This window comes from Arachis stenosperma, chromosome 9 (assembly GCF_014773155.1).
Source record: "Arachis stenosperma cultivar V10309 chromosome 9, arast.V10309.gnm1.PFL2, whole genome shotgun sequence".
In the NCBI taxonomy this organism is placed as follows: Eukaryota; Viridiplantae; Streptophyta; class Magnoliopsida; order Fabales; family Fabaceae; genus Arachis; species Arachis stenosperma.
The window spans coordinates 39,110,433-39,125,014 of record NC_080385.1 but is presented as its reverse complement, the minus strand read 5'-3'; the positions used below and the strand labels follow the sequence as shown (position 1 = coordinate 39,125,014).

General features: G+C 39.1%; 1 non-coding gene across 1 annotated transcript; it reads left to right on the top strand.

Moving 5' to 3' along the window:
* The first annotated feature begins 2,739 nt into the window (after positions 1–2,739).
* On the top strand, positions 2,740–2,847 carry LOC130953691 (small nucleolar RNA R71). Its single transcript, XR_009075853.1, has one exon. It is a non-coding gene; the product is annotated as a small nucleolar RNA R71 (small nucleolar RNA).
* Positions 2,848–14,582: the final 11,735 nt, after the last annotated feature.

Below are 14,582 nucleotides of genomic sequence, written 5' to 3'. Positions count from 1 at the left end.
CGGATCTCCGGATATTCACTCTTTTTGAGTGAAAAAGGGACCTCGGGGATCACCTTCTTCATGGCCACAACTTCATAGAAGTGGTCTTGATGCACCCTTGAGATGAATCTCTCCATCTCCCATGACTCGGAGGTGGAAGCTTTTGCCTTCCCTTTTCTCTTTCTAGAGGTTTCTCCGGCCTTGGATGCCATAAATGGTTATGGAAAAACAAAAAGCAATGCTTTTACCACACCAAACTTAAAAGGTTTGCTCGTCCTCGAGCAAAAGAAGAAAGAAGAGAGTAGAAGAAGAAGAAATGAGGAAGAAGGGAATGGCTTTGTGTTCGGCCAAAGAGGGGGAGAAGTGGTGTTTAGGTTCTGTGAAAATGAAGGAGTGAAGAAGGGTTTATATAGGAGAGGGGGGCTTATGGTTCGGTCATGTATGGGTGGGTTTGGGAGGGAAAGTGGTTTGAATTTGAATGGTGAGGTAGGTGGGGTTTTATGAAGGATGGATGTGAGTGGTGAAGAGAAAGATGGGATTTGATAGGTGAAGGGCCTTTGGGGAAGAGGTATTGAGGTGATTGGTGAATGGGTGAAGAAGAAAGATAGAGGGTGGTGTTGGTGGGGATCCTGTGGGGTCCACAGATCCTGAGGTGTCAAGGAAAAGTCATCCCTGCACCAAATGGCATGCAAAAATGCGTTTTGAGCCAATTCTGGCGTTAAACGCCGGGCTGGTGCCCATTTCTAGCGTTTAACGCCAGGTTCTTGCCCTTTTCTGGCGTTTAACGCCAGTCTGGTGCCCCTTTCTGGCGTTAAACGCCCAGAATGGTGCCAGACTGGGCGTTAAACGCCCATCTGCTAACCTTACTGGCGTTTAAACGCCAGTAGGTTCTTCCTCCAGGGTGTGCTGTTTTTCTTCCTGTTTTTCATTTTGTTTTTGCTTTTTCAATTGATTTTGTGACTTCTTATGATCATCAACCTACAAAAAAAACAAAAGAAAATAGATAAAATATAACACTGGGTTGCCTCCCAACAAGCGCTTCTTTAATGTCAGTAGCTTGACAGAGGGCTCTCATGGAGCCTTACAGATACTCAAAGCAATGTTGGAACCTCCCAACACCAAACTTAGAGTTTGAATGTGGGGGTCCAACACCAAACTTAGAGTTTGGTTGTGGCCTCCCAACACCAAACTTAGAGTTTGACTGTGGGGGCTCTGTTTTGAGAGAAGCTTTTCATGCTTCCTCTCCATGGTGACAGAGGGATATCCTTGAGCCTTAAACACAAAGGATTCCTCATTCGCTTGAATGATCAGTTCACCTCTATCAACATCAATCACAGCCCTTGCTGTGGCTAGGAAGGGTCTGCCAAGGATGATGGATTCATCCATGCACTTCCCAGTCTCTAGGACTATGAAATCAGCAGGGATGTAATGGTCTTCAATCTTCACCAGAACATCCTCTACAAGTCCATAAGCTTGTTTTCTTGAATTGTCTGCCATCTCCAGTGAGATTCTTGTAGCTTGCACCTCAAAGATCCCTAGCTTCTCCATTACAGAGAGAGGCATGAGGTTTACACTTGACCTTAAGTCACACAGAGCCTTCTTGAAGGTCATGGTGCCTATGGTACAAGGTATTGAAAACTTCCCAGGATCTTGTCTCTTTTGAGGTAATTTCTGCCTAGACAAATCATCCAGTTCTTTGGTGAGCAAAGGAGGTTTATTCTCCCAAGTCTCATTTCCAAATAACTTGTCATTTAGCTTCATGATTTCTCCAAGGTATTTAGCAACTTATTTTTCAGTGACATACTCATCCTCTTCAGAGGAAGAATACTCATCAGAGCTCATGAATGGCAGAAGTAGGTCCAATGGAATCTCTATGGTCTCATTTTGAGCCTCAGATTCCCATGGTTCCTCATTGGGGAACTCAGTGGAGGCTAGTGCACGCCCAATGAGGTCTTCCTCAGTGGCGTTCACTTCCTCTCCTTCCTCTCCAAATTCGGCCATGTTGATGGCCTTGCACTCTCCTTTTGGATTTTCTTCTGTATTGCTTGGAAGAGTACTAGGAGGGAGTTTAGTAATTTTCTTGCTCAGCTGTCCCACTTGTGCCTTCAAATTCCTAATGGAGGACCTTGTTTCAGTCATGAAACTTTGAGTGGTTTTGATTAGATCAGAGACCATGGTTGCTAAGTCAGAGTGGTTCTGCTTAGAATTCTCTGTCTGTTGCTGAGAAGATGATGGAAAAGGCTTGCCATTGCTAAACCTGTTTCTTCCACCATTATTGTTATTGAAACCTTGTTGAGGTCTCTCTTGATCCTTCCATGAGAAATTTGGGTGATTTCTCCATGAAGAATTATAGGTGTTTCCATAGGGTTCTCCCATGTAATTCACCTCTTCCATTGAAGGGTTCTCAGGATCATAAGCTTCTTCTTCAGATGAAGCATCCTTAGTACTGTTTGGTGCATTTTGCATTCCAGACAGACTTTGAGAAATCAAGTTGACTTGTTGAGTCAATATTTTGTTCTGAGCCAGAATGGCATTCAGAGTATCAATCTCAAGAACTCCTTTCTTCTGATTAGTCCCATTGTTCACAGGATTCCTTTCAGAAGTGTACATGAATTGGTTATTTGCAACCATTTCAATTAGCTCTTGAGCTTCTGCAGGCGTCTTCTTCAGATGAAGAGATCCTCCAGCAGAGCTATCCAAAGACATCTTGGATATTTCAGAGAGACCATCATAGAAAATACCTATGATGCTCCATTCAGAAAGCATGTCAGAAGGACATTTTCTGATTAATTGTTTGTATCTTTCCCAAGCTTCATAGAGGGATTCTCCATCCTTCTGTCTGAAGGTTTGGACTTCCACTCTAAGCTTACTCAATTTTTGAGGTGGAAAGAACTTTGCCAAGAAGGCATTGACTAGCTTTTCCCATGAGTCCAGGCTTTCTTTAGGTTGTGAGTCCAACCATGCCCTAGCTCTGTCTCTTACAGCAAAAGGGAATAGCATAAGTCTGTAGACCTCAGGGTCAACCCCATTAGTCTTGACAGTGTCACAGATTTACAAGAATTCAACTAAGAACTGATGAGGATCTTCCAATGGAAGTCCATGGAACTTGCAATTCTGTTGCATTAGAGAAACTAATTGAGGCTTAAGCTCAAAGTTGTTTGCTCCAATGGCAGGGATAGAGATGCTTCTCCCATAGAAGTTGGGAGTAGGTGCAGTAAAGTCACCCAGCACCTTCCTTGCATTGTTTGCATTGTTGTTGTTTTCGGCTGCCATGGTTTCTTCTTCTTTGAAAATTTCTGTGAGGTCCTCTACAGAGAGTTGTGCCTTAGCTTCTCTTAGCTTTCGCTTCAAGGTCCTTTCAGGTTCAGGGTCAGCTTCAACAAGAATGCCTTTGTCTTTGTTCCTGCTCATATGAAAGAGAAGAGAACAAGAGAATGTGGAATCCTCTATGTCACAGTATAGAGATTCCTTGAGGTGTCAGAGAAACAGAAAAATAGAAGGAAGAGGTAGAAGAATTCGAACTTAGTTAGATAGAGTTCGAATTTGCATTGAGGAGGAGTGGTACTCCATAAATAGAAGGATGTGAGAAGAGAGGAAGAAATTTTCGAAAATTAAATTAAAAAGATTTTAAAAACATTTTGAAAAACTTTAATTGATTTTCGAAAATCAAGAGTGGGAAAGAGATCAAGTAATTTTTTGAAAAAGATTTTGAAATTAGAAATAAAAAAGATATGATTGAAAAACTATTTTGAAAAAGATGCGATTAAAAAGATTTGATTGAAAAGTTATGGTTTTAAAAAGATATGATTGAAAAGATATGATTTGAAAACAATTTTAAAAAGATTTGATTTTAAAAATTAATGACTTGCCTAACAAGAAAATATATGATTCAAACATTAAACCTTTCTCAACAGAAAAGGCAACATACATAAAATGTTCAATCAAATCATTAATTGTTAGCAAGTATCTTTGAAAAAGGAAAGAAATTGATTTTGAAAACATTTGATTGAGAAGATTTGATTTGAAAAAGATTTGATTTTGAAAAACTTTGAAAACTTGAAAAAAATTGATTTTGAAAACAAAATCTTCCCTCTTGTGCCATCCTGGCGTTAAACGCCCAGAATGGTGCACATTCTGGCGTTTAACGCCCAATGCACTACCTTTTTGGGCGTTAAACGCCCAACCAGGCACCCTGGCTGGCGTTTAAATGCCAGTCTGTCCTTCTTCACTGGGCGTTTTGAACGCCCAGCTTTTCTGTGTAATTCTTCTGCTGCATGTACTGAATCTTCAGTTCCCTGTACTATTGACTTGAAAACAGAACCAAGATCATATAAACAATGCATGCAAGACACCAAACTTAAAATGAGACACTAGACTTAACAAGAAACATAAAATATTTTTGGTTTTTATGATTTTGTAATTTTTTTGTGCTTTTTCGAAAATTATATGAAAATAGAAAATAAAGGTTTCAGAATTCTTGATTTGAATTCCAAGAATCATTGCAATGCTAGTCTAAGACTCCGGTCCAGGAATTAGACATGGCTTCACAGCCAGCCAAGCTTTCAAAGAAAGCTTCGGTCCAAAACACTAGACATGGCCAATGGCCAGCCAAGCCTTAGCAGATCATTGCTCCAAGAGCAAGATTGATAGAAATCAACAAGCTTTTGTGATGATGAGTTGAAACCTCGGTCCAATAAGATTAGACATGGCTTCACAGCCAGCCAGACTTCAACAGATCATCATGAAACTCTAGAATTCATTCTTAAGAACTCTGAAAAAAAAATACCTAATCTAAGCAACAAGATGAACCGTCAGTTGTCCATACACAAAACAATCCCCGGCAACGGCGCCAAAAACTTGGTGTGCGAAATTGTGATCACTACTTTTCACAACTCAAATAATCCCTAGTAATGGCCCCAAAGACTTGGTGCTCAATACCATGGCATAAACACAACTTTGCACAACTAACCAGCAAGTGCACTGGGTCGTCCAAGTAATAAACCTTACGCGAGTAAGGGTCGATCCCACGGAGATTGTTGGTATGAAGCAAGCTATGGTCACCTTGTAAATCTTAGTCAGGCAGACTCAAATGGGTATAGATGATATATGAATAAAACATAAAGATAAAGATAGAGATACTTATGTATATCATTGGTGAGAGCTTCAGATAAGTGTATGAAGATGCTTGTCCCTTCCGTCTCTCTACTTTCCTACTGTCTTCATCCAATCCTTCTTACTCCTTTCCATGGCAAGCTTATGCAAGGGTTTCACCGTTGTCAGTGGCTACCTCCCATCCTCTCATTGGAAATGTTCAACGCACCCTGTCACGGCACGACTATCCATCTGTCGGTTCTCAATCAGGCCGGAATAGAATCCAGTGATTCTTTTGCATCTGTCACTAACGCCCCACCCTCAGGAGTTTGAAGCACGTCACAGTCATTCAATCATTGAATCCTACTCAGAATACCACAGACAAGGTTAGACCTTCCGGATTCTCTTGAATGCCGCCATCAGTTCTTGCCTATACCACGAAGACTCTGATCTCACGGAATGGCTGGCTCGTTTGTCAGGCGAGCACTCGGTTGTCAGGCGATCAACCATGCATCGTGTATTAGGAATCCAAGAGATATTCACCCAATCTAAGGTAGAACGGAGGTGGTTGTCAGTCACACGTTCATAGGTGAGAATGATGATGAGTGTCACGGATCATCACATTCATCAAGTTGAAGAACAAGTGATATCTTGGAACAAGAAGAAGCTGAATTGAATAGAAGAACAATAGTAATTGCATTAATACTCGAGGTACAGCAGAGCTCCACACCTTAATCTATGGTGTGTAGAAACTCCACCGTTGAAAATACATAAGAACAAGAGTGATCATTGGCTTCGGTCCCAAAGAGGGAACCAGAAGAACCAAGATCTGATCTAAGAACTAGATGTCCGAAGATGAAAATACAATAGTAAAAGGTCCTACTTATAGAGAACTAGTAGCTTAAGAATTACAAAGATGAGTAAAAGACATAAAAATCTACTTCCGGGCCAACTTGGTGTGTGCTTGGGCTGAGCAATGAAGCATTTTCGTGTAGAGACTTCTCTTGGAGTTAAACGCCAGCTTTTGTGCCAGTTTGGGCGTTTAACTCCCACTTTAGTGCCAGTTCCGGCGTTTAATGCTGGGTAATCTGAGGGTGACTTTGAACGCCGGTTTGGGCCATCAAATCTTGGGCAAAGTATAGACTATCATATAATGCTAGAAAGCCCAGGATGTCTACTTTCCAACGCCGTTGAGAGCGCGCCAATTGAGCTTCTGTAGCTCCAGAAAATCCACTTCGAGTGCAGGGAGGTCAGAATCCAACAGCATCTGCAGTCCTTTTTAGTCTCTGAATCAGATTTTTGCTCAGGTCCCTCAATTTCAGCCAGAAAATACCTGAAATCACAGAAAAACACACAAACTCATAGTAAAGTCCAGAAAAGTGAATTTTAACTAAAAACTAATAAAAATATACTAAAAACTAACTATATCATACTAAAAACATACTAAAAACAATGCCAAAAAGCGTACAAATTATCCGCTCATCAAGCTCTGAAGACGATTCTTCCTCTGTTAGGATGAAGATGTGACTGGAAGCAAGTTGCTCAATATTTAGGAGCTATCATGAAGCTGAATGCCAAGTTGTTTGGTAATGAGACTTGGGAAAGTGAACCTCCCTTGCTCATTAGTGAACTGGATACCTGGATTCAGCAAATTTTACCTCAAAAGAAATAAGATCCTGGCAAGTTTTTGATACCTTGTACCATAGGCACCATGACCTTTGCAAAAGCTCTGTGTGATCTGGGGTCAGGGATAAATCTTATGCCACTCTCTGTAATGGAGAAACTGGGGATCATTGAGGTACAACCTGCCTTGTTCTCATTACAATTGGCAGACAAGTCATTGAGACAAGCTTATGGAATAGTGGAGGACGTGTTAGTAAAGGTTGAAGGCCTTTACATCCCTGCTGATTTCATAATCTTAGACACTAGGAAGGAAGAGGATGAATGCATCATCCTTGGAAGACCTTTCCTAGCTACAGCAGGAGCTGTGATAGATGTCAACAGAGGTAAATTAGTCCTTCAATTGAATGGGGACTACCTTGTGTTTAAGGCACATGGCCATCCCTATGTGACAAAAGAGAGTAAGCATGAAGAGCTTCTCTCAGTTCAGAGTCAAGAAGAACCCCCACAGTCAAACTCTAAGTTTGGTGTTGGGAGGCTACAACCAAACTCTAAGTTTAGTGTTAAGACCCATATCCAAACTATAAGTTTGGTGTTGGGACTATACAACATTGACTTGATCACCTTGTGGCTCCATGAGAGCCCACTGTCAAGCTATTGACATTAAAGAAGCGCTTGTTAGGAGGCAACCCAATTTTATTTATCTAATTTTTATTTTATTCTATTGTTATTTTGTGTTTTATTAGGTACATGGTCATGTGGAGTCACGAAAAAAAATATAAAAATTAAAAACAGAATCAAAAACAGCAGAAGAAAAATCACACCCTGGAGGAAGCACAGACTGGCGTTCAACGCCAGTAAGAAGTATCTGGCTGGCGTTCAACGCCAGAACAGAGCATGAATCTGGCGCTGAACGCCAGAAACAAGCAACATTCTGGCGTTTGAACGCCAGGAATGTGCCTAGAGGAAAAGCTGGCGCTGAACGCCAGTAACAAGCATGAAACTGGCGTTCAACGCCAGAAACATGTTACATATGGGCGTTGAACGCCCAGAATGTGCCCCACTCGGCGTTTAAACGCCAGAATGGTGTGCAAAGGCATTTTACATGCCTATTTGGTGCAGGAATGGAATTCCTTGACACCTCAGGATCTGTGGACCCCACAGGATCACCTCAGGATCTATGGACCCCACAGGATTCCCACCTACTATATTCCCACCTACCTCACCCTCTCTCTCCATTCATGGTCATCCCTTCTGTTTTCCATTCACTACCTACATCTATCCACTCTTCCCCATACACCCCACCTACCTTTAAAATTCAAATTCTCTTTCCCACCCAATCCCACCCATATAGCCGAATTCACACATCCCTCAATCTCCTCCATATCTTCTTCTTATTCTTCATCTTTTCTTTCTTCTCTTGCTCGAGGGCGAGCAATTTTCTAAGTTTGGTGTGGTAAAAGCATAGCTTTTTGCTTTTCCATAACCATTAATGGCACCTAAGGCCAGAGACATCCAAAAAAAAAGAAGAAGAAGAAGAGAAAAAAGGGAAGACAAAAGCTTCCATCTCTGAGTCATGGAAGATGGAAAGACTCATCTAAAGGGTTTATAGCTCAGTGGTAGAACATTTGACTGCAGATCAAGAGATTCCTGAGATACCTCAGGGGATAAATTGCCCTCCACACAATTATTGGGAGCAACTAAGGATAGGAACACCAAAATTACTAGGAATCATGCAACAAAAGCAAGGAAGAGACATAAAGGAGCTCAAAAAGCACCATTGGTCCTTCAAGAAGGCGCCATCCTCACTAAGGTGGATTCATTCCTTGTTCTTATTTCTTTCTGCTTTTCGGTTTTTATGTTGTGTTTATTTATGTTTTGTGTCTCTACTTCATGATCATTAGTATGTAGTAACTATGTCTTAAAGCTATGAATAAATTCTATAAATCCTTCACCTTTCTTAAATGAAAAATGTTTTTAATTCAAAAGAACAAGAAGTACATGAATTTCGAATTTATCCTTGAATTTAGTTTAATTATATTGATGTGGTGACAATATTTTTTGTTTTCTGAATGAAGGCTTAAACAGTGCATATTTTTTATCTTGTTGTTTATGAATGTTAAAACTGTTGGCTCTTGAAAGAATGATGAACAAAGAGAAATATTATTGATAATCTGAAAAATCATGAAATTGATTCTTGTAGCAAGAAAAAGCAGTGAATAGCAAAAGCTTGCGAGAAAAAAAAATGGCGAAAAAAAGAAAAAGAAAAAGAAAAAAAAAGCGAAAAAAAATAGAAAAAAATAGCGAAAAAAAAATTAGAAAGAAAAAGAAAAAGCAAGCAGAAAAAGCCAATAGCCCTTAAAACCAAAAGGCAAGGGTAAAAAGGATCCAAGGCTTTGAGCATCAATGAATAGGAAGGCCCAAGGAAATAAAATCCAGGCCTAAGCGGCTAAATCAAGCTGTCCCTAACCATGTGCTTGTGTCATGAAGGTCCAAGTGAAAATCTTGAGACTGAGTGGTTAAAGTCGTGATCCAAGGCAAAAGGGTGTGCTTAAGAACTCTGGACACCTCTAACTGAGGACTCTAGCAAAGCTGAGTCACAATCTGAAAAGGTTCACCCAGTTATGTGTCTGTGGCATTTATGTATCCGGTGGTAATACTGGAAAACAAAATGCTTAGGGCCACGGCCAAGACTCATAAGTAGCTGTGTTCAAGAATCAACATGCTTAACTAGGAAAGTCAATAACAATATCCAAAATTCTAAGTTCCTAAAGAAGCCAATCATTCTAAACTTCAAAGGAAAAAGTGGGATGCCAAAACTGTTCAGAAGCAAAAAGCTACAAGTCCCGCTCATCTAATTAGAATTAATATTCATTGATATTTTGGAATTTACAGTATATTCTCTTCTTTTTATCCTATTTGATTTTCAGTTGCTTGGGGACAAGCAACAATTAAAGTTTGGTGTTGTGATGAGCGGATAATTTATACGCTTTTTGGCATTGTTTTTAGGTAGTTTTTAGTAAGTTCAAGCTACTTTTAGGGATGTTTTCATTAGTTTTTATGTTAAATTCACATTTCTGGACTTTACTATGAGTTTGTGTGTTTTTCTATAATTTCAGGTAATTTCTGGCTGAAATTGAGGGACCTGAGCAAAACTCTGAAAAAGGCTGACAAAAGGACTGCTGATGCTGTTGGAATCTGACCTCCCGACACTCAAAATGGATTTTCTGGAGCTACAAAACTCCAAATGGCGCGCTCTCAACTGCGTTGGAAAGTAGACATCCAGAGCTTTCCAGCAATATATAATAGTCCATACTTTATTCGGAAATTGACGACGTAACTTGGCGTTGAACGCCAAGTACATGCTGTTGTCTGGAGTTAAACGCCAGAAACACGTCATGATCCGGAGTTGAACGCCCAAAACACGTTATAACTCGGCGTTCAACTCCAAGAAAAGCCTCAGCTCGTGGATAGATCAAGCTCAGCCCAAACATACACCAAGTGGGCCCCAGAAGTGGATTTATGCATCAATTACTTACTCATGTAAACCCTAGTAGCTAGTCTAGTATAAATAGGATAAGTTACTATTGTATTAGACGTCTTATCTTTTGACAGTTTAATCTTTGACTGTCTTATCTCTTGACCATTCGGTCTTTTGATCACCTTCATGGGGGCTGGCCATTCGGCCATGCCTGAACCTTTCACTTATGTATTTTCAACGGTGGAGTTTCTGCACACCATAGATTAAGGGTGTGGAGCTCTGCTGTACCTCAAGTTTCAATACAATTACTATTACTTTCTATTCAATTCTCTTTTATTCTTATTCCAAGATATACATTGCACAACACTTTGATGAATGTGATGATCCGTGACACTCATCATCATTCTCACCTATGAACGTGCGTGACTGACAACCACTTCCGTTCTACCTTAGGCCGGGCGCATATCTCTTAGATTCCCCAACAGAATCTTCGTGGTATAAGCTAGATAGATGGCGGCATTCATGGGGATCCGGAAAGTCTAACCTTGTCTGTGGTATTCCGAGTAGGATCCCGGGAATCCGGAAAGTCTAACCTTGTCTGTGGTATTCCGAGTAGGATTCCGGTATTGAATGACTGTGACGAGCTTCAAACTCCTGAAGGCTGGGCGTGATGACAAACGCAAAAGAATCAAGGGATTCTACTCCAACCTGATTGAGAACCGACAGATGATTAGCCGTGCTGTGACAGAGCATTTGGACCATTTTCACTGAGAGGATGGGATGTAGCTATCAACAAGGGTGATGCCTCCAGACGATTAGCCGTGCAGTGACAGCGCATAGGACCATTTTCCCGAGAGGATTAAAAGTAGCCATTGATGATGGTGATGCCCTACATACAGCTTGCCATGGAAAGGAGTAAGAATGATTGGATGAAAGCAATAAGAAAGTAGAGATTCGAAAGGATTCTAGCATCTCCACACGCCTATCTGAAATTTCCACTATTGATTTACATAAGTATTTCTATCCCTTTTTATTTTCTATTTATTATTAATTTTCGAAACCCATAACCATTTAATCTGCCTAACTGAGATTTACAAGGTGACCATAGCTTGCTTCATACCAACAATCTCTGTGGGATCGACCCTTACTTACGTAAGGTATTACTTGGATGACCCAGTACACTTGCTGGTTAAGTTGAACGGAGTTGTGAACCATGTTATTGGCATCATGTTTTTGGCGCCATTACCAGGGAAAGAAAAAGCAATGAATTTTACAAAATACAATAACAAAGGAATCACAATTTCGTCCACCAATACTCGGTTATCAATTTTAAAGGGGTTTGTTACTTGTGACAACCAAAACGTTTGTACGAAGGGATTTCTGTCGGTTTAGAGACTATATCTACAACGCGACTGACTTTATAAAATTCTTTACTGGAAAAAATCCTAACGTCAACAGGGAATTAAGAATTTACCAGGATCCTATTTCTTTTGAGGTTATGTTGCCTAACCAAGTCATTCAGTTCATTAGTGAGCAAGGGGGTTCATCCACCCAAGTCTCATTACCAAATAACTTGGCATTCAGCTTCATGATTGCTCCAAGGTACTTAGCAACTTGCTCTTCAGTAATATCTTCATCCTCTTCAGAGAAGGAATAGTCATCAGAGCTCATGAATGGTAGAAGTAGGTTCAATGGAATCTCTATGGTCTCTAGATGAGCCTCAGATTTCTTAGGTTCCTTAATTGGGAACTCCTTTTTGTCCAGAGGACATCCCATGAGGTCTTCCTCACTGGGATTCACGTCCTCCTCCTCTTCTCTAGGTTCGGCCACACCAAGTAAGGTTATGGCCTTGCACTCTCTTTTTGGATTCTCTTCTGTATTGCTTGGGAGAGTACTAGGAGGAGTTTCAGTGACTCTTTTACTCAGCTGGCCCACTTGTGCCTCCAAATTTCTAATGGAGGACCTTATTTCATTCATGAAACTTAGAGTGGCCTTAGATAGATCAGAGACTATGTTTGCTAAGCTAGAGGGGCTCTGCTCAGAATTTTCTGTCTGTTGCTGAGAGTATGATGAAAAAGGCTTGCTATTGCTAAACCTGTTTCTTCCACCATTATTAAAACCTTGTTGAGGCTTTTGTTGATCCTTCCATGAGAAATTTGGATGATTTCTCCATGAGGGATTATAGGTGTTTCCATAGCCTTCACCCATGTAATTCTTCTCTGCCATTACAAGATTCTCAGGATCATAAGCTTCTTCTTCAGAAGATGTTTCGTTAGTATTGTTTGATGCATTTTGCAAACCATTCAGACTCTGAGAAATCATATTGACTTGCTGAGTCAACATTTTTTCTGAGCCAATATGGCATTCAGAGCATTAATTTCAAGAACTCCCTTCCTCTGAGGCGTCCCATTATTCACAGGATTCCTTTTAGAGGTGTACATGAACTGGTTATTTGCAACCATTTCAATGAGTTCTTGAGCTTCTACAGGCATTTTCTTCAGGTGAATGGATCCACCTGCAGAATGGTCCAATGACATCTTAGATAATTCAGACAGACCATCATAGAATATATCCAAGATGGTCCATTCTGAGAGCATGTCAGAAGGACACTTTTTGGTCAGTTGCTTGTATCTTTCCCAAGCTTCATAGAGGGATTCACCTTCTTTCTACCTGAAGGTTTGAATCCACTCTAAGCTTGCTCAGCTTTTGAGGAGGAAAGAATTTGGCTAAGAAAGCTGTGACCAGCTTATCCCAAGAGTTCAGGCTATCTCTAGGTTGAGAGTCTAACCATATTCTAGCTCTGTCTCTTACAGCAAAAGGAAAAAGCATAAGCTTATAGACCTCGGGATCAACTCCACTGGTCTTAATAGTATCACAGATCTGCAAGAATTCAGTTAAGAACTGAAAATGATCTTCTGATGGAAGTCCATAAAACTTGCAATTCTGTTGCATCAGAGAAACTAATTGAGGCTTTAGCTCAACATTGTTTTCTCCAATGGCAGGGATTGAGATGTTTCTTCCATGGAAGTTGAAGTTTGGTGCAGTGAAGTCACCAAGCATCTTTCTTGCATTGTTGTTAGGTTTGGCCATTACTTCTTTTTCGAGATTCTCTGTAAGGTTTTCTCTGGATTGTTTTGCTTTAGCTTCTCTTAGCTTCTTCTTCAGAGTCCTTTTAGGTTCAAGGTTAGCTTCAACAAGAATGTCCTTGTCCTTGCTCCTGCTCATATGAAAAAGAAGAGTAAAGAAAAGAAGAGAAATCCTTTATGTCACAGTATAGAGAGTCCTTTATGTGGGTAGAAGAGAAGAAGAATAGAAGAGGAAAAATTTGAACACAGAGAGAGAAGAGAAGAGGGTTCGAATTATGAGTAGAAGAGAAGTGTTAGTAGATAAATAAATAAATAGAAGGAGATGAGAGAGAGGAGATCTCGAAAATAATTAAGAAGAAAAGGAAAATATTTTTCTTTTTATTTTAAAATTTAGTTAGAATTCGAAAATTAAGAGAAGAAATAGAATAAAATTAAAATTTAAAATAATTAGTTAAGTCAAAAGAATTTTGAAAAAGAAAAAGGTGATTTTCGAAAATTAGAGAGAGAAAAGTAGTTAGGTGGTCTAGAAAAAGATATGAAATAGTAAAACAAACAAAAAGTCAATTAGTTAATTGAAAAAGATTTGAAAATCAATTTTGAAAAGATAAGAAGTTAGAAAAGATTTTGAAATTAAAGTTTGAAAAAGATATGATTTGAGAAGATATGATTAAAAAGGTATGATTGAAATTTATTTTTGAAAAAAGATTTGAAAAGAAAATTAAAAAAGATTTGATTTTTAAAATTAAAATTGATTACTTGACTAACAAGAAACTAAAAGATATGATTCTAGAATTTAAAGATTGAACCTTTCTTAACAAGAAAGTAACAAACTTCAAATTTTTGAATCAATCACATTAATTGTTAGTGAAGTTTTCAAAAATTATGAAATAAAATTAAGAAAAAGATTTTGAAAATCAATTTTTAAAATTTTCGAAAATAATAAAAAAATAAAAAAGATTTGATTTTTGAAAAAGATTTTGAAAAGATAGGATTTTTGAAATTGAAATCTTGACTTGACTAACAAGAAACAACTTATTTTAAAAATTTTTGACTAAGTCAACCCAAAGATTTCGAAATTTGTGAGAGAAATAAGGGAAAGATATATTTTTTTATTTTTGAACTTTTAATGAGGAGAGAGAAAAACACAAAAAATGACTCAAAACATGAAAATTTAAGATCAAAACAAAGAAAGTATGCAAGAACACTATGAATATCAAGATGAACACCAAGAACACTTTGAATATCAAGATGAACATCAAGACTTATTTTTAAAAAATTTTCAAGAAAAGAGAAACATCCAAGACACCAAACTTAGAAATTTTTCA